The sequence below is a fragment of the Cupressus sempervirens genome, chromosome 2 (assembly GCF_028749045.1).
Source record: "Cupressus sempervirens isolate cs-2001-9-10 chromosome 2, ASM2874904v1, whole genome shotgun sequence".
Classification (NCBI taxonomy): domain Eukaryota; kingdom Viridiplantae; phylum Streptophyta; class Pinopsida; order Cupressales; family Cupressaceae; genus Cupressus; species Cupressus sempervirens.
The window spans coordinates 294,184,500-294,209,289 of NC_143119.1; positions in this window are offsets into that span (position 1 = coordinate 294,184,500).

A 24,790-nucleotide genomic window follows, 5' to 3' on the forward strand; every position below is an offset into this window, starting at 1 on the left:
GCCGTCAGACAGGAGCCTGACCTCATAATGCTGTTTATTGCTGCATCCTAAACTATAAAGACTGTTCAATGTTTATTTGTTTTTAAAAGAGGTTGTGGAGCCAATCACATGAAAGTTGTAATGTTACATGCATAACTAGGAATTACATTTAATGCCAAATATGAAATCTTCATTCGCATTGAATTAGTCAGTTTATATAATGTATAGTGTTAGAAGATAATGGGTTGTTAATTGAATTGGCTTGTTAACGGTGCATATGGGTGATTTTCTTTTTCAAAATGGTCATATATCTTCTATCTCATGTAAGTATATTGTTATATAGTTTAAGAAGGTATGTAAACTAACTAAATACTTCAATCACAGGTTCTAATGAATGTGTCATTGTGAAAATCAATGTTTCGTGTTCAATGTCTATGTCATCTTTTTATTGAATGTAAGTATATTGTTCTATAGTTTAAGAAGATATGTAAACTAACTAAATACTTCAATCTCTAGATTCTAATGAATGTGAGACCTTGAAAATGAATGTTTCTAATATATATTAGCACTCGTTTAAGTATAACCTCTTGAGATTTATATATTGTTACTGTCCATCTCATTTTGAGTAATAGGTGGCAATGACTAGCATGACTTATCAAAATGATTAAACTATATTATAGTATTACCATCATGGGTCTGATATAGAGGGAATAGTCCATTTGGTTTGGTATACTATGGTTAGCATTCTCTAGAGTCAACAATTTGCTATCACTTTGGAATTTAATGTCTATCAAAATATTTCCCAAACTTTATATGTTTGTACATGTTGTCTTTGTATATTCATTTTAAATTTGTTAATATTTTCATCTAAGAGAATTTGACCCTAATAATCAAAGCACCTTTTGACTTGAAGTCTTCTTTAATTGAATATGGATGTCAAAACTACAATAGACAATTTTGAAGTGCAAAGTATTCTAGGATAGTAAGAATTTCAAGAATGGTTGTAGACAAGATTTGGAGCATTCACTAAGTTATTAGAAATTACTTAATCGTGTATTCGCTAAATTAATTAGTTGCGACATAGAACTTATATATATATATATATATATATATATATATATATATATATATATATATATATATATATATATATATATATATATATATATATATATAGATATATATATATATATATATATATATATATATATATATATATATATATATATATAATGTCAAATCCAAAAATCTTTGATTTCCTCTATTATTTATAAAGGAATCAAGCACACCTTGAGACAACACTTTATCTTGAATTGACCAATATTTTATTTATAATGAACTATTGTACAAATTGAAATAAATGAAAGGTGTACATATGAGAAAGTGCAATTGTGTTTTTTGATGTTATTGTTACATTAAAAAGAATAAATACCCCTCACATGTAAATTTTGAGTTGGAATAGAAGGAAAACATAGAAGTGGAAAAAAATACAATTGTAATAGGAACCATAATTATAACACTTTCAAATAACTAATAGAAATTATTCATATATCAAGAAGAATAAATGATTATATAGACAACACTTGAGTAATTGATTAGCAAATTGCTAGGTTCTTTGATCTTGAAGGAAAGGTTGTGTGTGTTGTTCATAGAACCTCCTCTTTTATTAATATTATGTAGATGCATTGAACATGAACCATTCTATCAATATCTTCCACTTTTCAAAAATCAAATTTTAATAGAGAGGGAAAAAAATTCTATAGGTAAGGATTTTTTTAGTAGGAATTGTTTATATGGTAAAAGAAAAATCAACTGCCTCGTTTCTTTGTAATATTTTCTCTTATGGTTATTATGGGAAATAAAGTGATTAAGTATAAAAATTTGATCATGATTAAGGATTTAATTTGAAATTATTGTTACCCAAGGACTATTGTTCATATTTTTTATCTTTTATTTTTTAGCATTACACTCATCTAGTTGATTTGTGCTTGTGACAAAAAAATTGCATTTTGATTCTTTGAAAGATAGATAAGTTATGTTAGGTGTGATGGTGTTTTTACACTACTAAGAAACAAAATTTCTTAATACCAAGATGATGAAGATCACAATGACCTAAGGATTAGCTAGTTACTATAATCATTTATATGTTCTTTAGATCTAGACCCAACTTCAACAAAATCACGAACGATTTTCTACTCTTTTGGCTCTGCAAAACCAAAGCAGGTGCACCTAAGGGATAAAAGAATCACAACCTAATAATACATTCATATTTCACTCATTCCATGACATTTCAACAATATTCATCCCTAGTAGCAGATTGGTCACAATTCTTCTTAGATCTATAGATAATTCAAGGCAATAGCAACTAACTAAGACTTAAAGATCAAATGTAAACAAGTGTTGACCAGCATCAATATTCTTCAAAAAATAAGGTAAAATTGATTCAATTTCAAGCTCAATGCTCATTCATGGTTTCTCCAATCATAAACTAAACTTAGTTGATCAATGCCTCATACATTGGGCTTTAGAGTCTATACAATTCCTTGATCTAATTGATAACATTACAATCAAAGTTATCAACAATCCTCACTAAAAATCATTCTTACATATATCCTTCCTACTACTTGGAGATCTTATCATGTTCACTAAAGCATTTACCTAATTCATTGAATTAAAAGCAATAGTGAAATGATATACAATTGATCCTAATTGCATTCAATTGAACAAGCTTTTCTTATGCAAACTCAAGATAACCAGGTAACAAAATGGAGACAAGATTCAGAAAGAAGAGATATGGGTATAGTTCATCTTTCTATTAATTCTCTTAATAAATTGTATAACAATTGGAGTAGAACTCAAAAAAAATAAAAAATAAGACACTATGATCTTGTATCATCAATGTATTCTTAGATTTTGACATAGAAAATACAACATAAAATTTGCATCAAGAACTGGACCGAACAAAGCTTACTAGAAACTAAAAATTGTACAATGACTCGGACCCCTCTTCTAGCCTTGCAATCTCACTTATATAATGTAAGATGCAACAAGCTTTAGGCATAGAAGAAACTGATAGCTGTCCTTAAGAGAAAAAGATATTTACATTGTCACTATCATAAAAGACAAAGATTTGTGCAACAAAAAGTCTTTCATCATGAGTATTCTTTAGTGGGGACCACTTTCTGTTGTATCTTTTGTTGCCAAGTGGAGTTTATGATTGGCCTTGCTATTGTTGTTCTCCCTTGGAATGTGTGGTTATTGATTCTACATGCGGTGGGCCTTGTTCTGGTACTTGCAGGCTAACCTGGACTTGAGGTATTTCATCTGTGTCCTCTTATACTAAAAAAATAACAATCACCATTGGTTGTCCTATTGTCAAGTCATAATTTTAGGGCTCTACTTGAGTAACTACAATTGGTATCTTTCCCTTGTCCTCTTCTACTTTTATTGATGTGTCAATTATTTGTACGTCATCCTGTTCCATTTCATCATCATCAATATCACCACATTCTAACTGCTTTGCATGAACAAACTCTACCATCCACTTGTCAAAAAGTGTGTCATCTGGCCAGTTAAAATGTAGAATATCATGCAGCTTCTTCATCACATACTCTTCAATTTTTTCAATCTCAACAAAATCTTGCCTCAAAGAATCAAAGAATAACTGAACTTTTACAACTTCTTCAATTGTGGTTACCCACCATGCATTTCCCTTTTCATCTATGACCTTATTCATTCGAAGGCATAATAGATCATTCAATTCTTGGGCCCATTCCTTTTTTTTTTTTAACTTATTCCTTTTATTAGTAGCATGTGAAAATAGTTCAAAGTTAATACTCTTATACTTGTCAAGATAGCTTATGATCCTTCTTTGCAATGCAACTCTCTTATCATCAAATTTTGATATATCATTGGTCAAATAATAAGTTTTTCCTACATGCTCATAAGATAAACTAATAACAAAAAAACATAGAAGAGTAACTTCCTCATTTCTTCTACTCCACTTATTGACAATTGGCTTTAGGGCATCATCGCTTGCTTTCAACTCTTCCCAAGTATTTACTGCCTTTGTTAACTACTCATAGAAAGTTGGCCAATCAATTTGAATGACTAAATACATAATGGCTTTCCTTAACCTATCCTCATATTGGATCTCCAACTCTACATTCAATGTCCACAATTTACTCTTTTCTTCTTCAAAATCCTCTTTGTGTAATATTGAGGTCTTTGTGGTGTGTCTGGAATCTCAATAAGAGGAGTGTATTTAAAATGATCCACTAGTGGATAAGGATAAGTGATTCTAGGCCTACTAGGCTACTCTTGGTGTCCCATTAATTTATTTTCTAGTTCAATCCTCTTTTGAACTTCTTTATTATAAGCACCTAGAACTTTCTCATATTTGTCTTGTAATTCTAACCTTTTTCTTTTGTCTCTCTAAGTTGTGGCTATGGTGAAGTTGGTTGATCGAACACCTAACTCTACAACCTCTACACTAGTAGTCTACTCCATTCTTTTAACAATCAATTTTCCTATTAGGCCAGTCTCATCAGATTGGGAAGAGTTGGTCCTAGATCCTTTTCTCATTGACCATATTACCAATGCAACAGGGTCTTCACTGAACTTGGCACCTTTCATTTCTTTTTTCTCTTTCTCCTCTATATTTAATTTTTTTGTGATAGAATCAAAAACCATTGCATCTACAATGTCCCAATTAGGTAGCAAAAAAACCCTGGATGCTTTTATCATTTGCCTCCCTTCTTTAGGGGTCAAGCTTCTAAACTCTTACATCATATCTTCCTTTATTTTGTTCTATATGTCTGCCCCCTCCATATCAGGATGCTTTGTTTTCAATTTACTACAACTTTCTTCAAAAAATCCAATATTTGATCTCCAAGAAAATTGATAGAAGGCTCTAGATTTAACAAAATTATCATCAGAAATGAGTTCTTGGCTGGCCTATTCCATCATAGGGTCAAACTCTCTTCCTTTGTAGTTTGCAACAGTTAACTCAAGGCTTGGCATTAGAGGTTCATGGGGATTTCCTTCCTCTAATTCTGATGTAGTAATAAAAATTCCCCCTTGGGATTCCAACTGTTCCACCTACTCCTTAGTGAGTTGTTCATCTCCTATGTGTAATGGGGATTGGGTGGATGAATACTTCTCTATTTGAGGCACTTGTTCCTTCTCTATCTTCTACCTCTTGGGCATGGGTTCATTAGGTTTCTCTTCCAAAATAGCACAAGTTGACCCTATTATTTGTTTGAACCCTTATCTATTTTGGCCCTTTTATTTTGAATTATATAGTAGTCGTGTCTCTTTTGAACAATTAACTACCCTGATCCTACTATAGGGATAAAGGGAAAATAATTAATAAAGAATTTATTTTCTCATTCATGAATTCCATAATCTTAGGAAAGGTAGTCATTAGCTTATTCAATTTATCTACCTCTACTTTTGCATCATCTAGAGGCTTATATTTATTGTCAAAATAATTAATGAATTCTAGAACCCTAGAACAAATCCTCCACTTCTCCTTTTTATCTCTTGCTCTTACAAAGAGAACGCATTTCTTATTATATATTTAGGGAAGTAGAGTTTATGTTCTTTTGAACCAGTTTTAGCTCTTCACTTGAATACATCAAAAAATCCCTCAGTATCACAAAAACGGGCATGGGATACAACCATCTTATATTGATCTAAGAATTTTTACAAGAGCACCCAACCACCATTAGTGATTATGAACTGGTGAGCTACAGTACAAGTGGGGAAAATTGAGCCCCTAGATCTACCATTCAATTGTGCTTCCTCCAATCTCCTATCTACCACAACATTTCAACTACTTGATAGGGAAATACATGGGGAGTCCCCTGGTAACCATAAACCCTAAAAATTGTAGAAATAGGGTAAGATATAATGTCAACCCAGTTGTGGGATACTTTCAAACCAGAAGGATTATCCATAGGCCTGATATTTGAAAATGATGTAAACTATATTTTTAAAGAATTTTCTTCTATTTTTTAATTTTAATTTTTTTTTAAAATGAATTGATTGTGATCATTGTTCTTTTTCAAAAAGTGGTTTATATAAAAATTCAATATGTTTAAAGAGTAACAACAACTTGGTTTGGCATAATTTTGTTTTGAAAAATGATAATGATGTAATTCTTCCAAGGCTAGATTCAAAAAATCAATACCTAGATAATTTAATTGATTTCATTTAATTTGGTTCAAAATTTTATATTTTATTGAGTTATGAAGTTACATTAACTATAATTTAGACATAGGTTTCTTCAGTTTGATATAACTTAATTTATATAGATCAAAATTCTCTCTTTCTTGGTTTGATAATAACACATATACCAATGAGATACCTATTTTTTCCTAATTTACTATTTTTCTAAAGCATCAAATAGAGTGGTTGTAAATGGTCAAGCAACCTATACATTTTAATAAAACTAAAAGTGGAAAGTCATAATAAACATAATATGTATGAAAATTATATAGTCATTAGAAAGTTTTTCCAACGCACTAAAGACTAATCATTTTTGTGAAGATTTTCTTATTTAGACATTGAATGAGCCCTCCAAAGGATAAAATTTTGTAGAACTTTGTTGCCCTTCACCAAAAAATTATATTTGATACCTTCAAACAAGAACCTCTTCGAATAAACCCCTTGTTATGAAAGGTGGTTTAGTTGAATACTCCCAATAAAAAAAAAAAGAGTTTTCGCCTAAATGATATTTGAAAAAAACCCTAGGGAACCTTCAAATGAAGATGCAGTGATTAATCAAATATTCCTGTGTGGTGCATTCAAACAAACCCAGACATAATCAAGATACTAGAGAAAAGAGAAAGTATTGTTAGAAAAATATTAACAAGTGTCATGTAATGGTTCGTATTTGCCGATAAATATAAATAAATAGAAAATAATAATAAAGTTAGTGTATAATAGGAATGTTTCTAATAAAAGGTAAAAATTAATAATTAATAATTATATGTAAAGTATAACATTTTGAAAAGAGCTACACAAGTACTGGCAAAAAAAAATGAATATATGTATTTAATAATAGCTTTAAAAAATATAAAATATTCACTTGTGAAATGGGCAATGATAAGGACTACATGTTTCTTTTGGATAGAAAGAAACAAAGATGGTTGGGAGGAGTGAATTTCTTGAATAATTGTCTATATACTATTTAGGAATTAGGTGAGATATCAAGTATAATTATTAAAACATATTATGCACATAAAACCTCTATTCTATTGTAGAGTTTAAATCAACTTAAAATCCATACAACTTTCTAAGTTGTGATATTGATTAGAATAATCAATAAATATTTTTGTGTTATATGAATGCAACAATTAGAATATATATCTCCTTTATGGGTATGTGCAGAAAGATGGGTGACCAAAAAGTTAACACTTTTTTTTTTCCCAAACTAAGACATAGTGTGTATGCACTATAGTGCGTACACACTATGCCTTGTATTGCCCAAACCATAGGCTGAAACAAGGTAAAACATAGTGCATATGCACTATTTAAAAATAGAAAAATAAGTACTAATTTTTCAAATTTAAATTGTGTGTACACGCTATAGTGCATATGTGCTATTTAAAATTAGAGACAAAGTGCCAATTTTTCAAATTTAAATAACACATACGTGTTATAGTGCATATGCTATGGTATTCATTGAAGATTGCCAATCCTAAGGGTTTGATTTGCCTTGGATATCCAACCTAAAGGCTTGGAATTTTGAAACATGCCTTAGACATGATTTCTAACAAGTATACACAAAAAAATGTAGATTTGGTTATGTGGGATCCATCAGATTTTCTTGTGGTTATATAATGAGAGAATTGGGCTACACAAGATTATTTATCTCCTTGTTAGCTATCTAACTTTTTTTTTTTTTTTGAATTTGGATTATGTTAAGCCTTTCAACATTAATTTATTTTCAATGTATGTCCATTTTTTTTTTGTCAAAAACTAACTTGTAGTATTTTGAGGATAGATTCTCGTTCATTCATCATTTCATGCAACAAGTTATAATTTTAGAAAATAGACTCCATTCTACACTCTTTTTTTAAAAATATTTAAATATTTTATTATTCTTCAATGATTTCTAGGGGTGTCACTAAATTTATTTTTATTTTTGAGATGACCGCACTTTAAAAATTCATAATAAATCAAATATAGAGTAAACAATTACCCAAAAAATTCTGGGATAAACTACACAGTGTTAGCTATTTCTAAGTGATTAAAAAAAATACTCAAAAAACAAGGCCACTTTGTGGGCTCCTCCTTTTTGAGGGTTTTAAACTTCAGTATTTAACAAAAACATAAGTAGTTTAGAAACTAGATTCATAGGGATATGACTTTTGTTGTTATCATATCTTTAAATATTGAGTCCAACTATCTTCAATTTCTTGCCAAAGTGTAGTAGAAAAAAATGACAACTTATACCACCTTTTTGGTTCCCCATCTTTGTGCACTTACCCTTATTTCAATTTATATTCCAACACATAATTTATTTCTTTAAACAAAATTTTAATATATTAGATAAATTTCATAAAATGTTGGAAGGGTTGTAACTTTGCAAATAATTTTAAATTTTTAAATGACCATTGTACTTTCAATTCTTGAATGGTTGTAAATAGATTACATTATATTTTAGTTACCTAATATAATATAAATAAAATTGTTATAAAATATTTAAAGTAATCATTTATTCATTAATAAAATCCAATTTAATTATAAGAAGGAAATTGTTATAAAATATTAAAAGTAATTATATATTCATTAATAAAATCCAATTTAATTATAAGAAAGTTTTTGAAGGATTAAAATTAAGATGTACTATTATACATTTTTTTTGAATTAGATAAGAAACTATATTTCAGAACAAAATAAAATATAAATGAAAGAATTGTGAATTTTTAAAAATATGAATAACCAAATAATAAATTGCATGCTAGTAAATTAGTAGAGTATGGAAATATTTGTAGCATTAAAAGTGATTTATATGTTGAATTTTTTTTAAAATAAATTTTATAAAGCGTTCAAAGAGATTTTACAAAAAATGATCATTGATTTCAATTTGATTGAAATATTATTTTAAAAATATGTTGGAAAAGATGTTTATGCACTAATTCACTTAGGTTTTAATGTTAAAATTAAAACTATATTGCATCCTAATAAATCGCTTCATAAGGCATGGTGTTTCCCCCAGATTCATTAATAAGACCCCAAAGAGTTCAACTAAATGCAATTCATAGAAATAATTTAATAATTTTAAAAGTAAAAAAATAACATGTATACTATACAAAAATTTGGAAAAGAAATTAAGAAATAAAATTTCAAATCATTATTGGTTGAAATGAAACAATTTAATCACTAAATAACCACAAGTGATTGCAATGGTATGTACCTACCAAAAATACTAATAATACATTACATTCCATACAGAGGTCCTTGTCTCAATTACATCATATTTTCTAAAGATCTGCTAAGGGAAATATCTTATAGAATATAGAATATAGAACTTTAAAAAATTCTTAATATTATTTCGAAAATAAATGATAAATAAAATAAAAAATAAAAACATTACCAAAGATATGTTTATAAATTATATACTAAAGTTCAGTAACTCAATTAATAATAGTAGAAATATTACAAAATAAAAGAATAAATTTGCATTTTACATTTTCCCAAGGATAATTTGAATCTACATTAGAATTACACAACTTGTTAGTGGGTATGTGCAGGATCATGGTGTGCCAAAAAGTGGCGATGTGAAAAAAATAGAGTTTGAACACGTCTAAAAGTGCTTCAAAATCTGCTCTGACTTTTTTCACCTATCTAGGTACCAAGCCTGGAAGGAAAGGCCGAGCCATATCGGATATACGATTATATATCGAATATCTGATAATTATATTACATTATTATTATAATATTATAATAATATAAAAATATTATATTATAACAGTATAATACATTATAATATAATATTATTAAATATAATATTGTTATTAAATATATAATATAATATTATAATAATAATTATTATTATTATACTATAATATAATAATATTATTATTATAATTGTATAATATTATACTATAATAATAATATTATATTATAATGTATTATATTATAATATAATATAATAATAATAAAGTATAATATATTATAAACTATAATAATATAATATAATATAATACATTATAATAATATAATATAATAATATTATTATATTATAATAATATAATAATATAGTATAATATTTTATATATAAAATATGATATTTCAAAGCTATATATAAAATATAAAATATGTTATATATCTTATATATAAAATATAAGATATGGGCGCGATCGGATATCCGATCCAATATCGGATATCCGATACCTATAGCATACATTAAAAAAAAAGAACAGACCCGCGAGCCCTTATTTCTCACTTTTCGGGGGCCAGTATTTACCACGCGACCAGATATTAGATACAAAATTAGATATCGGATATTAAGGTTATTTTTTTTGTTTTTTAAAGTAATTCTTAATATAAATTCGATAGATTTTAGCATGATTTTGTTTGTTTTAGTTGAATCTAGGGTTTTTTTGAAAAAAAGGTTAAAATTAAGGTTTTTTTTTAATATGTATTATGTTTTGCAATTCAATAGGAATGGTTGATCAGAATGATGACACTGAGGCAGGGAATAATATTCTTCTTAACCCCCACCAAATGATCTAGTACCCCCACAAAATCGTCCACCAAACGATCCTCTACCCCCTCAAAACCCTCTTCGAATCGACGATTTGATAAATGAAAATCTCACCAAGTTGAGAGGTTTGCATAGAACATATAATAATGTACTCACATTAGCTCCTATGTTATCCACATTAAACACCATAGTGGATAACATTGAAACCCTTACAAACCAACAAAATGTCGCTCTTCGTTGGCGTGATCAAATGCACGAGATGTTTGATGATGGCTTGGATTATGATGAGGTTGTGGCCCTCAACATAAGCAAAGACAATTTGGCCAGCCTTTTTGCGAACCCAAAAATGGGTTTACCAGTTGACCCAAAAAAATCCAAACTATCAATTAAATGGTGCACAAATGATGCCATACATGCAAACTTTTGGGATCGTTGGTGGATGGTCTTTGATATCCCTCCACATGGCAATTTAGACATACCATTTTATTTCCTTAGAAAATTATATGTTGAATTTGTGTTGAAACTTAAAGTGAACTATTGGAGCATGAAGCCCAAGATGGGCTTAGGACTAGGAGCTCCTCAGGATAGACCCTCTTCTCAGTGGAAGAAAGCTAGCATTTTTTTCCCCCCACCTGATATCTCCCCTCATCCTTAAGTGCAGCATCCAGATATTATGATAGAGGCTAGCTCTTAGACTATCAGAGCCATTCATAGGCTCAGTAGCCTAATGATATCTAAGGCTAGGTCAATCCTGCCTCCTCGTGTTGATGATGTTGGTGCCAGTTCATCATCGGCTAGCTCATCACATGTTTGTGTGCCTCAAACTTTCATTACATGCAAGAATATTTGCTTGGGTCCCATAGGTGATCTTCCTGAGTATCATTTTGTATTAGACGAGGATACACCAGACACACACGCAGAGGCTACAGACCCTGATGCGAGAGAGGAGGGGAATGCAGAGGCATGGAATCCTTCGATGTCGGTACGTGTATATGTTTTTTTTGTTATGAAATATGTGATTTAAAGTTAATTTTTATAATAGAGTAATTTTAATTTTTAAGCCATATTGACTTTTATATGTATGTGATCTTCATTCATGTTTAGTTGATGACCGAGGAGGAGCTCAAACAGATTCATGATACTATGTTCTCGACCATTTAATTTGGCCTTGAGACATCTACGGTACATTATGTTGTGTTCACATTTTTTTTTCTATTTGATATTGTAGCATATATGGTTGCTAATCTTTCTTTTAACTTGCAGGTAGCACCTGTCCCGGAGGGACAAAGTGCGGAGGGTGAGCCAGCACGCACTGACAAAGGAAAGGTAATTAGGCACTTTCTATTTGATTAAATATCGATGCATTCTTGTAAAATGTTTGTGGTAATCCCATTTAATTACATTCTTTATTGTATATAAAGTGTCGCTAATGGTGATGAATCTGTACAAATTTCGCGTCGTAGACCATCAGAGATTTCCATTCGCACTGAGAGCCCCATTGTATGTATAAGTATCATTTATTTTTTATTATCCTTATCTTCATAAATAAATTCAAAACTGATTTCCGTGATATTAACAACTACTATTTTGTATCTCATAGGAGACTACTAGAGCACATGAGGTCTGACGGGACAGTTATATAGATTAAATGACGCGGTCACTCACTCCCAAGGAGGAGCCTACAATAGTAAGTTGTAGTTTGAATTCATGATTAAATATGTTATAAATTTAGCATGCTATGAATTATAATGTTATAGTTTAAATTGTAGATTCATCTGACAAAGGTATTTGAACATATACAGCCCACAATTAGAGAGGTACTAGCATTGTCGAGGGCATACGAGAGGACTCCTGACCGGTGCAGGAGGTCAACGAGAGAGGTATTTATTATGAATTTTTGATAGTATTAATCTCCATTACAAAAAAGATCATTATGCATTTGAGTAGTTCAATGTTAGATACATAGAATCATATAAATTTAGTAGTCTAACTTTGGGTTTTCTTTTTTTGTTTATGTAGGAGGCATCTGATCCACCTAGTACAGCGAAGAGGCTGCATTTTGATCATCCACCAGCACCCTAGGATAGTATAGTTTTCGTAGGATGCATCATGAGACATTTTGAGATGGCATATGCCACATTGTATACAGAAACATTGATATTATACACATTCTGATGGCATGATCAGCCACATTTTGTATATGGATCTATGTATTTTGATATATATTTGAGTACTTTGACTATGGATACATGATCTTTGATATATATGTGTAAAATTTTGTCTATGGATACATGTATTTTGATATATATTTTTATCATTTATGTGCACAATGATATACATATTAATTTAGTATCTAGTATTGTTCAATTTATTGTGGATCATGTGTCATGCCCTAAATTTTACTAGTAAAAACACAACAATTTTTTTTTTTTTTTGTAGCTTATGAAATCGCATAAGAAATTGCATATTGTAAAACAAGGTTATCATTGAATAGGAGTTCAAGACTCATGTGGATAGTGTCATCCAGTTGTAACATTTTAGTCACAGGTGGTTTTCAAATAGATTGGATGACAGTCTAGTTCAAGTTAGCGTCACGAGTCAAAAGAGCAAGTTCAAGATACAACACTCATAAATTAGTGAGGTAATTCATATCCTAACAAGCCTCTGATACTAATATTCTATTAGGGTCTGTCGGTTGTATCATATGGACTAGGTCGTGATTCTAGCAAGTAAGGGAAGGGGATCAGAATTACTTATTATCCTCATTACCAATGTACACACATTCATTAATCATTACAATATATATTTATGTGACAATTACTATATGGTGTGGAAGTGTAGTATATCTTAATCAATTAAACACACGTATCTAGAGAATTTAGATTTAGTACTCATCACATGAGCACCCTTAGTCAAATAAGAAAATGTGCACTTATCTACCACACTATATTGGATCTAACCATTGGAAATTAGAAAAGATATGCCCCAAAGGTAGCTTCGAAGTCTACATGATGGAGAAGGGGCCACTTGTACTGATAGTATCCATCATTCAACACATACTATACACAACTTATGGAATAAACAATTTGTCTTATGTGCCAAACGTGTATCATGTGCTTGCATCCATATCTTACTAGTTACAAGTCCTCTCGAAGATTGGACCAATACTGAGTCATTTTCTCCCTCGTTACTCTATTTAGTCATCCTTATGCATTCTATCAACATTTCTTCCTCACCAAACTAGCACTCACTACAGTTTCCTAAACACAAAAATTACTATTTCAATACATAAATTAAACTCACTCTAACAAAAGACCATTACTAACTATCTAGCTCATCAACTACTATCTAATCTAGCTACATTGCCATGCTTTTACATTTACTATTTTAATTACTATAATTACTATACTATTACATTTACTTTTTACATTATTACATCTAATTATTCACCATAAGCTCACTTTCTCACTATCAATATTATTATTATCAAAGCATGTTAAGATTCAAAGTAGTTTCATACTATGAATTAGTAAGCACATAAAATGAGGAACTCTTAGTAAGTCTAAGGGCCAATTCAAAGTACTTAACTCAATAATAATTCATGATCAGTATTTAAACACATCCTACTACACCATCGCATTGAGTGTGTCAATTTAAATTTGTTAGATGAATTTTTTATGCAAGGATTAGGTGCAAGCGTATAAATAAGGTTTGTATATAACATACCTTGTCATTCTGACATATATGTATTCATCATTTCATGCAACTAACATAGTAAAATTTTGTGCACATGAATCATATTATCATTAATTATACATAGGGTACATGAGCTGACGAGCTACCTCTAATGACATGCCTATTGAGCCTTATTACATACTAGCTAACTAATGCTTTATTCCTACACTACATTTTCAAATTGGTATATATATTCTATCGACTTTGATATTCTACTAATATCTTCAATCAAATCCACAACATTCATTATCTAACTAACATTCCCTCAAGCCAAATATAAAATTCACTTGACATTGAATCCAACATCTACATAGGCTTGTCATGCATTCAATTCTATCTAGTAACTCTTATCTATCAATGTGCTTTATTGACTAGATAAAACTAGATTTGAGTTATTATTTTAATCCACCATCCATCCTTATCCTTGATTCTCCAATCCCATCATCCCGACAACTTACTTCATATTAACCCTATTATGTCTACATCAAACCATCCTAATTTACAGTCTTAACACTAATTTAATTAAACCCTTCGTACTTAACATCATGTTCAATTATATATGCATCTCGTAAACTTATTGATTTCATTTAATTTATTTTCCTGTATTGAGCTTTTCCATTACCATATGGTTTAATTGCTACATGTTTCTAAATGAGCTCCTTGATATAAACATTACCCTTAAACTAAGCTCAAATACACTAAGTGTCATTATCCTCTATTCAGGACTTGAAATGATTAAATAAATATCTGATAAAAAAAAAAAAAATTCTAAAGGGTGAATCTCCTATCTATCTTAAATCCTCATCATTCCCTAACTCTTACCAAGGCCACATTTCTTCCTACATGTGGTCCCCACAAGGTCCCACGTGGGTCATGTGCAGAATTTTGACTAATCCAAGCCTTAGGACATCTTTTTCCCATCCCTCCAATCAACAATCCTAATGTGAACAAGTCATATTAAATGTCAACTTGACATTCTCCTAAGTAAAAATCCCTTGGGATTGCTATCCCACTCCCCCTTAATTCAAGTCCACTACCTATGCTTGGGAACATGTGACCACTACTGCGAGAAATTTCAAGTTGACTACCTATGCTTGGGAACACGTGACCACTGGTGCAAGGAGGGGACGACTAGTGCATAAGATAAGGATGTGACATAAACCCTTTCTCCTATGCACCCAAGTATATTAATGGGGATGAAACCCCTTTTCAAGGAGGGAAGCTCAAGGATAAAAGTTTTGACATGACATGTCAGAATGAATGTCAGATTTAACAATATGCCTTGGGGAGTTGAGAAAACTTTTTTCATTATGATGGCTTAGGAAATGTTGGGGGCTACTCTAGAAGGGCAGTCAAGATCAATCTTGGCTTTTATTTTATTTTTGAGTTAAATATTTAAATTTGTCATATTCTCTAACATGCACACTAATATGCCTTTATTTATTTAATTACTAATTTATTATTTGAGTGCTGGATGTGACTTAGAGGTCACAAGATTGTAATGTGTACCATTATGTCACTTAGGAAATATATTAGTCTAGGACACTCATTAGTCTCTATATGCTATTATTATTTTTATTTTTATTGCATAGCAGTCTAGAATTTGGGAATATTCTTTAATATTTTATTGCTCTGTATTAAGGAAGGGATTTATTTGCCTTTACCATACATTTTCCAGAGAGGAAAATGCATGCCTACAGCAATGTATCTCATAGATTTTATTATGTCTTCTCTTACAAACAAACTTCATTTTGTTATATCATGAAATTAATTTGATGATTTCCTTGCTTAGAATTGCATTAAGCTTGGTAATTAAAATCAATGTTATCCATGCATGTGATATGAACATAAAATTTTCCTTCCAAATTATTGAGAACACAACAAGATTGTAAGCAATCTACTAAGTTTTAAATTTATACAATCAATGGTATCACATAACATCTATGGATTGTTATTATCAACTAGTCATTTACAATACCACAAGGAGAAAACTTTCTTTCACATTTTCAAATGATAAAAATGATGTCAAAGCAAATATGTGACTCATACCAATGCTTTCATAACAATATAAACTACAAATGAAACATGCATATATAACCTAAGTATCAATTATTTCCTCTAAACGTACATTAGGTAACAATGATACAATCTCCTTCCATCATAATGGGGCAACATAAGGGACTTTTCAAAATCATAAGGAACATGAACATTGAAAGATATGGACAATGAGTAGCATGAACATTGTCCAACATGATCGTTGAGAACATGAACAAGTTGGTGAATCCTCCTTCACAAATGAGGGCACAATATCAAGTTTTCTCATCCAACATCAATCTGCAAGATGATCATTCCAAGCCATTTCCATTGCTCCCTTGGACACAAATCTGTGTAGTGCCTGCCCCTAGTTTACATTTTCGAGCTACATTTCTGATATCCTTGCCAAACTCTTTTAGGCCAATTTATGTTTGATGATTAGTATTATTATTTTAGAGATTATCAGATGATGTTTACACTCAATTTATTATATGATGAGATTACTTGGTACTCTATATTTCATGCATGTATGATGATTATTCAATGGTTTCAGATATCAATGATGATTAGTTACATGGTTTATTATTCCATATGCTTCTTACGGATACTTACCGCATACTGCATGTGTATGGTGTGCGTGTTGTTTTATTTATGTATGGTGTTTCTGATATGGTTAAGGAAGGGAGTCGTAGTCACCTGCTAGTCGGGATCTACACGATGCACCACTTCCTACCATTGTCTGTTTAGCTTAGAATATTGTGTTTGTAGATGTGTGGATTTTATGCAGGTTGCAGGTACCGGGTATCGACTTCCCTAAATTGTCAGGATGAGCGTACCCTATCGCACTATCTCAATGGTAAGAGAGGGGAGATAAACTCTTAAGTCCAAATCCTAAACCCTTTAGCCAATTGTCCTAATTGATAATTAGGACAAGTATCTGAGTTAAGTACCCTCCGAATGCATCAAATGATGTAATTTCGTGATTATAACCCTTTTGTTTGTTTTGGTATGTATTTTTCTATGATGGGTTTTCGTATGTTGCTTTATGAGTCCTTGGTGTATTTTCTATTAATTAAGTCTAATTAAAAAGATTAATTAATGATTTAATTTAATAGAGAATTATTATGATATCTTTATATTTAATTAATTGAGAAATTAATTAAATAAAAGAATTAAATTTGGAGATTAAAGTTCAAAGATAAATTTAGAACAGGATAATATTTATTTAATTTAATAATAATATATTTGGAGTTCATTTTTAAATAAATGATAAATATTATTGTTATTTAAATTAATTAAACATGTTATCAATTAAGTTCTAAAATAAATTAAAAGTTGAAAGATATTAAATTATTAAGAATTCTAGATCGCATGATCTAAGCATGAGTTTAAATATGAGAATTAAATTAAAAGATTAAATTATAGAAATTAATAATATTATTTTAATTTCTTAAAAGTACACATAAGATTAAAGTAATAAATTAATTTAAAATAGAAGTCAAGTGGAATATTAAATAAAGTTATTTAATAATTCAACTTAATGTGCATGAAAGTTGAATGCAAAAGAATAAGAAAAGATAATAAAGGTTAATTTGGAGTTAACTGAGTTGTGCAAAGAGTCTTCTCGGGTAAACGCACAATTAGTGCCCCGAATTGAGGAGAAATTGCTTATCACAACTTTGGGGGTTCATTTTTGAGATATACGAAGTTGGACGGGAATTTTTGGGGAGACAATTTTTAGAAGCGAATTTCAGAAAGCTGATACCAAGAAAGTTTTCCAGAGGAAGGTTATTGAGAGGAGCGAATTCTTTTACAGTTTCTGGAGATTGCATAATAGCATCAGGATCAGGTAGGGTCTTGTGTTTTCGATTATCGATTTAGCAATTATCCTTTCCTGTCTTCTTCATGTCTGGGGTTTGTAAATCTAGAATTCTTTGTGATGAATGTTAAAACATTACGATATTGGAATTTATCAGATGCTTGTCAATAAACTTCTGTATACATAAGATTTAAATGGGAAGGATTGAATCTAATACCGAATTTCTAAATTAGAAGTTCGATTGGTTGACTATATTTTCTATATCAATTTAAAGAAGGGAACCAATTTTTCAATGCTTTTATTTATATATATATATATATTAAAAGAAATTAATTATATATATATATATATATATTTATAAATTTATATATATATATATATATTCTTAATTAATTTGTTTATTAATAAAAATCTTATTAATAACGAAATGGTATTCTTTTGTTTTAAAAATATAAAATATTATATATATAAAAAAAATAAAAAAATAATAAATTTATTCATATGTTATTAGTGGGGGGAGGGAATTATCCCGTGCCCACCCCCACGGTCGGCAGAGCCGACAGTACCTGCATCGCAGGTACTGCGACGGCAGGTACAGAGTACCTGCCGCTGCAGGCCCTGCGACCGTAGGCCTGCGGCAGACCGCAGGGTCCTTTTCAGCCAACGGGCTTTAAAACGTGTTTTTTTTTAAAAGGATTTTTTTTAATTCATTTTTTTTTTTATTACGTATAAATTTTAATTACTTTTTAAAATTTTCAATTTATAAATTTTTAATATATTTTAATTAATAAATATTTTTAATCTTGATTAATATTGATTAGTTAAATAATAATACATTTAACATAGTTTGTCAATATTAATTTATTAATAATGTTGGTTAAATATTAATAAATTAACAATTAATGGATAGATTAAAATAAGTAATTGGAACAAATGATTATTGATTAATTTAATTAAAATTAGTTTAATTAAAATTAATTAATAATGAATGTTAATTGATTAAATGGTAGATTTGAAATATTGACTTAATGGAAGTTATTATAGAAATGGGTTAATCGTAAGGGGTAGCTATGAAAACTTAGTTACTTGAAATTCGACATTAAACTGAAACATAAACCTTACCTTAACTCAAATAATATACTTTCAGATCCAATCTTTGAGACTTTGATGTTGTCTTTGTGCTTTGAATGTTATAGGGTTGGTTTAGCGTTGACCATTTTAGGTTGTTACCAGAGGCTCGGGGTTGTGAATGTGATGTCATGATGATTTGGTTTCGATCTTTCTTAACCTGACCATGGTAATGTGATGAAGTGCTCTATGACATGATTGTGTTTACTGTTTGTTATTACTTTCCAGTTTCCTTGTGTGAAGCTGAGATGTATGTATTTGAGATACTTGACTTAACCATTTTCGAGTCTCGATCAGTTATATTTGATAACCATTTTTGAGTCTCGATCAGTTATACTTGGATTGTTTTTTAGTCGCTTGAAAGGACTGAAGTGGTTGTTATGTTCCTGATGATGTCATGTGTTGACTTGACCATTTTAGAGTCTTCGATCAGTATGGTAATTTACTATTGGGATACTTTTTGGTTGCTTATTGGAGAACCATTGGATATTGTAACTTATCATTGATGCCTTCAGTTGCTAATAGAGAACTGTCGTGATCATATGATTACTAATTGATATTATCTGTTGCTCATGAAGAACTGATGTAATTTTGTGGATTATCTTTTATGATGTTTTTCAGTTGCTTGTATAGGACTAAGGTGGTTTGATTATGATTGTTTGATTTATGATTTCATGAGCCTAGGGTAGGTTATCTATGTGTAGAGTCGGGAAGTGGCTTGCAATGGGGGTCGGAGCCCTAAGAGGTTGCCTTGAGAAACCCATTGTAAGTCATTTTTAATAAGTGAAAACATTTACACTAAATGACAGAAAATGAACCTAACGAGATAATTGTATGTTCTCTCCCATGCCTTGAGTGCTAGTACAGACTAGGATGGGGTAGAGAGAACGCTTGGTTACGACCTTGCATTCCATAGTAGGCCTCGTCAGTACGAGAGGATACTAGTGGCCACAGGATCAGTAGGGACTCGGGATTCCTAAGGGATTGCTCAGGTAACTTCTACGTGACTTTTGCGATGACACTTTCCCGCTTGCATATTAGGTTTCCTACGTGTCTTGTGGTACCTCTGGGATTTAGATGTCAATTTTTTTAGGAACCCTTGAGTTAGCATACTTATAGGATTTCCTAGACCTAGAGAGTATTTATGATTATAGGTTTTGTTATCCTATTTGGGACTTGAGACTATCTCCTCAGCGCGGTGGGAGTGGACCATTTAGGTTCCACGCAGTCGGGTGGTAGTGCTTTTACTCTTACCATTGAGATCCGTTCCGTGGTCACCGTGGCTGGAGATTTCGTGATTGGCATTTACCTTCACTATGTTCTTGGATTATTATGATGGATGGTTAGATTTTATGATAGATGTTTTATCATTATGAATGTATCATGTATGGTGAATAGTTTCGTATATTTTACTTTACTTTGTATCATGGATTTGAGGATGTTGTATCTTGATCTTTATATATGTATATTCTTTTAAGCCTTTCATACCCTGTGACTTGTACAGTGGATGATTGAGCATTCCGAATTAATTTGCCAAGAGGCATTCAGAACAAATGTATAATATGGACATGGGACTTCTGATTATTCTTTCATATTTATGTGATATTTGTTAGACTTAGAATTAATTAAATTTAAACGTGACTCAACGTCTTGGGATCTTTAAGAAATGTAACTTGCAATGTATGTTTGTCGATGATTACATGTTATTGCTTCCACTACTATGTGTTTGATGTGTATGTTATACTTTCTTACTTAAAAAAAAAAATGTTTAGCAAACTTAGTGAAACTTTAGGTTAATTCTTTTGGATCCCTTGGCGGGGCGTTACAATCTGCATATGTAACACAACAAAATAACAAGGACCATGGGTGCTTTCCACCCAACCATAGGCCTCAAAGAGACCACCCCCACGCTAGGGAACAAGGCTCAGACTAGGATACACATACAATCTTTCAATGCATAAACATTACATTTCAAACTTGAACAATTTCCCTCCAAGGCTATTTCACAATGGCTTCACAGATGGAACCATAAACATAGGGTGAAGGTGTGTTCTAAAATGGAGACTTTCCATACCAATCCATATCTACAATAAACATTTTTCATGCCCTCTTGGGGTTATCATAATTCAACAAATTTCATGCCCTCTCAGGGCTATCATAAATCAACAAGTTAATGCCCTCTCGAGGCCTCCACATTTCCTCCTCCAAACCCACTACCATAAGCTGTAACTCCTCAAACTTCCTTTCTACACCATACTTTCCTTATCACCCCCAGCAAGATATGAATGGTTATGGCATACAATGGAGCCCATACTCCAAGTTTCTCAATACATTTTTCAAACCCAACTTAAGCCCTTCACCCTGGACTTCTCTTCCCTTCCCACAAGGGTGAGTGTAAGTCCCACGCCCATAACAACACTCAAGCACAAAACAAGAAAACAAAACCAAGTAGAAATGAAACAAGAAATTTTCAAGAGCACATCACATTTTCACAACACAATATCAACACCCATAATACAACAAGGAAATAGAGGAAATTCAAACCTCATACTCACAATACTCCACACAATACAACAAGATGCACAATGGTGTCACACTAATCTACATGGAATGAACACCATTCAAGCACTCACATGAATGCTACTCCACAATGCAATGCAATGCATACTCTATTGATAAACTCCACACTTGCATATTTTCTTAACCATGCTAAAAGAAAGAAATGGAAAAGAAGCAAGTTTGAGATACCAACCTTGGTCCAAGCTAGGGTAAGGATAGTTGTAGTAGAGCTCCCCTAATCTCCCTCCAAAACCTAACTATCTCTAAAATTAGAGTGGGCAGACACCCCACTAGTTTGGCCAAGACCCTCTAATAAAGCCTTCCCACTAACTTATTTTAGCAAAAACACTAAGCCACTACTTCTTAAAAACTTGTCTCCTCTAATGGTTCATTGATAGCCCTCATGAGCTCTGAGTTATGACCCTCAAAAGATCAACCTCAAAATGCACTTAGAGCACCTTGGAGACTCCTCGGTACGGGGTGGCCGCAAATGATGGATGGTCTCTGTGGCTGGAACAAGGGTGTGACTAGGGTTCACCCTACCATCCGGAGCTAATGGTACTGATGATTCGATGCCAAGATTCATGATTTCAAAGTTACGTTGTGGTGCACCTATGAACTAAGGTACACTGAGAGTTTTGGCATCGAGAAAGATCGATGTGCCGAATCCAAATGGAATGTGATCTCTCAAAAATGAGATAGGTTATTTTAGGCCTCAGTATCACTATCCTATAGCATTTGACAGTTTATCGATAGCCCTCACAAACTCTGAGTTATGACCCTCGAAAGATCGACCTCAAAATGCACTTAGAGCACCTTGGAGACTCCTTGGTATGGGGTGGCCGCAAATAATGGATGTTCTCCATGGCCAAAACAAGGGTGTGACTAGGGTTCACCCACCCATCTAGAGCTAATGGCACTGACGATTCGATGCCAAGATCAACGGTTTCAAAGTTACGTTGTGGTGCACCTATGAACTAAGGCACACTGTGAGTTTTGGCATCGAGTGAGATCATTGTGCCAAATCCAAATGAAATGTGATCTCTCAAAAATGAGATAGGTTATTTTAGTCATTAGTATCATCGTCCTGTATGATTTGACAGTTCGTCGATATCCCTCACAAGCTTCGAGTTATGACCCTCAAAAGATCGACCTCGAAATGCACTTAGAGCGCCTTGGAGACTCCTCGGTACGGGGTGGCCGCAAATGATGGATGATCTCCGTGGCCAGAACAAGGGTGTGACTAGGGTTCACCTGCCCATCCAGAGCTAATGGTGCTGACGATTCAATGCCAAGATCAGCAGTTTCAAAGTTACACTTTGGTGCACTTATGAACTGAGGCACACTACGAGTTTTAGCATCGAGGGAGATTGCTGTGTCAAATCCAAATAGAATGTGATCTCTCAAAAATGAGATAGGTTATTTTATGCCTCAAAATCAGTGTCCTACAACATTTGATAGTTTATCGATAGCCCTCACGAGCTCTGAGTAATGACCCTCAGAAGATCGACCTCAAAACGCACTTAGAGAACCTTGGGGACTCCTCGGTACGGGGTGGCCATGGATGATAGAGGGTCTCCATGGTTGGAACAAGGGTGTCACTAGGGTTCACCCACCCACTCGGAGCTAATGGCACTGACTTGTAGCCATTAGGAGTTAGATTTTGAAAAGTTGTCAAGAAAGGTTGACCCCTTTGACTTGTATCATGAAAGGTTGCTTTGTGCCTTGCTTGATTGTTTGAAGACTACTCCATGTGTCACTATCTTTCTTGGAAAAAAAATTTCTTTTGAACATCAAGCTTGCAATATTATCAATTATTGTCAAACATTTTCAACCAAGTCAAAACATCAAGTGCAAATATTTGTTTGCATTTTTTGCTAAGGGGAGTTTCATAAATTGACTTTGATTTTCTATGTCTCTAGTGCTTGAACATGCTTAAAATTGCTCTTTGGTCTTAGAGCTATTGGTATTTTCTAACTTCATGGTCTATGATATGCACACTAAGAATTTCTTTCACTAAATGATTTCCTTGATCTATTGACTACACTTAAATTTGTTCACTTGTCATCTCTCTTTCTTTATCTACATTGCTATTTGAGATTTTTTCATAGCTCTTGACTTGAGTCACTACTATTGTAACCTGCTTGGACAATTTGTTTCACAAGTCACTCATTCATTTCTACCTCTCTTTGAAATGTGAACACTCTACCTCTCTATTTTGGACATCAAGTTATCTTGTGTCACCTTATTAGCTTCCTCTAGTCTCCTTCATGCTTTATTATCTATCTACCACTATGGTATTCAAACCTTGTGCTACCAAACCTCAACCAAATCTAGATGATCATGATATCCTCCATGCCACTAAAGAGTTTCAAGATCTATATGCTCAATACAAAGAGCTAGAAGAGACAAATAATCTTTATTACCTTCATCTCTCTAATAACATGATAGAAATCAATTCTAAACTTGAGAAAAGATTAGAGGAGAATATTGCATTCTTAAATTAATCTCCCATAAGACCTTTACATACACATGGGTCATCTTCTTCAAGGTCTACATATTCTACTCCAAGACATCAAATATCTTCATCTTCTAGATCTAAAGACCTCTTTAGAGAACAAGCAAGTGATACCTCCTTTGCGCCTATGCCAAACTTTCATTATGGACCTATCTTTGACCAAGATAGTGATGAAGACATGGATGCATTCTATTCACTTAAGAAACAACAAAATTATCATGGAGAAATTTTTGAGTGAACTTTTACTCCATTGGAAGATTCTCATGATAACATCTTGCAAACACTTCTTGATAATGAA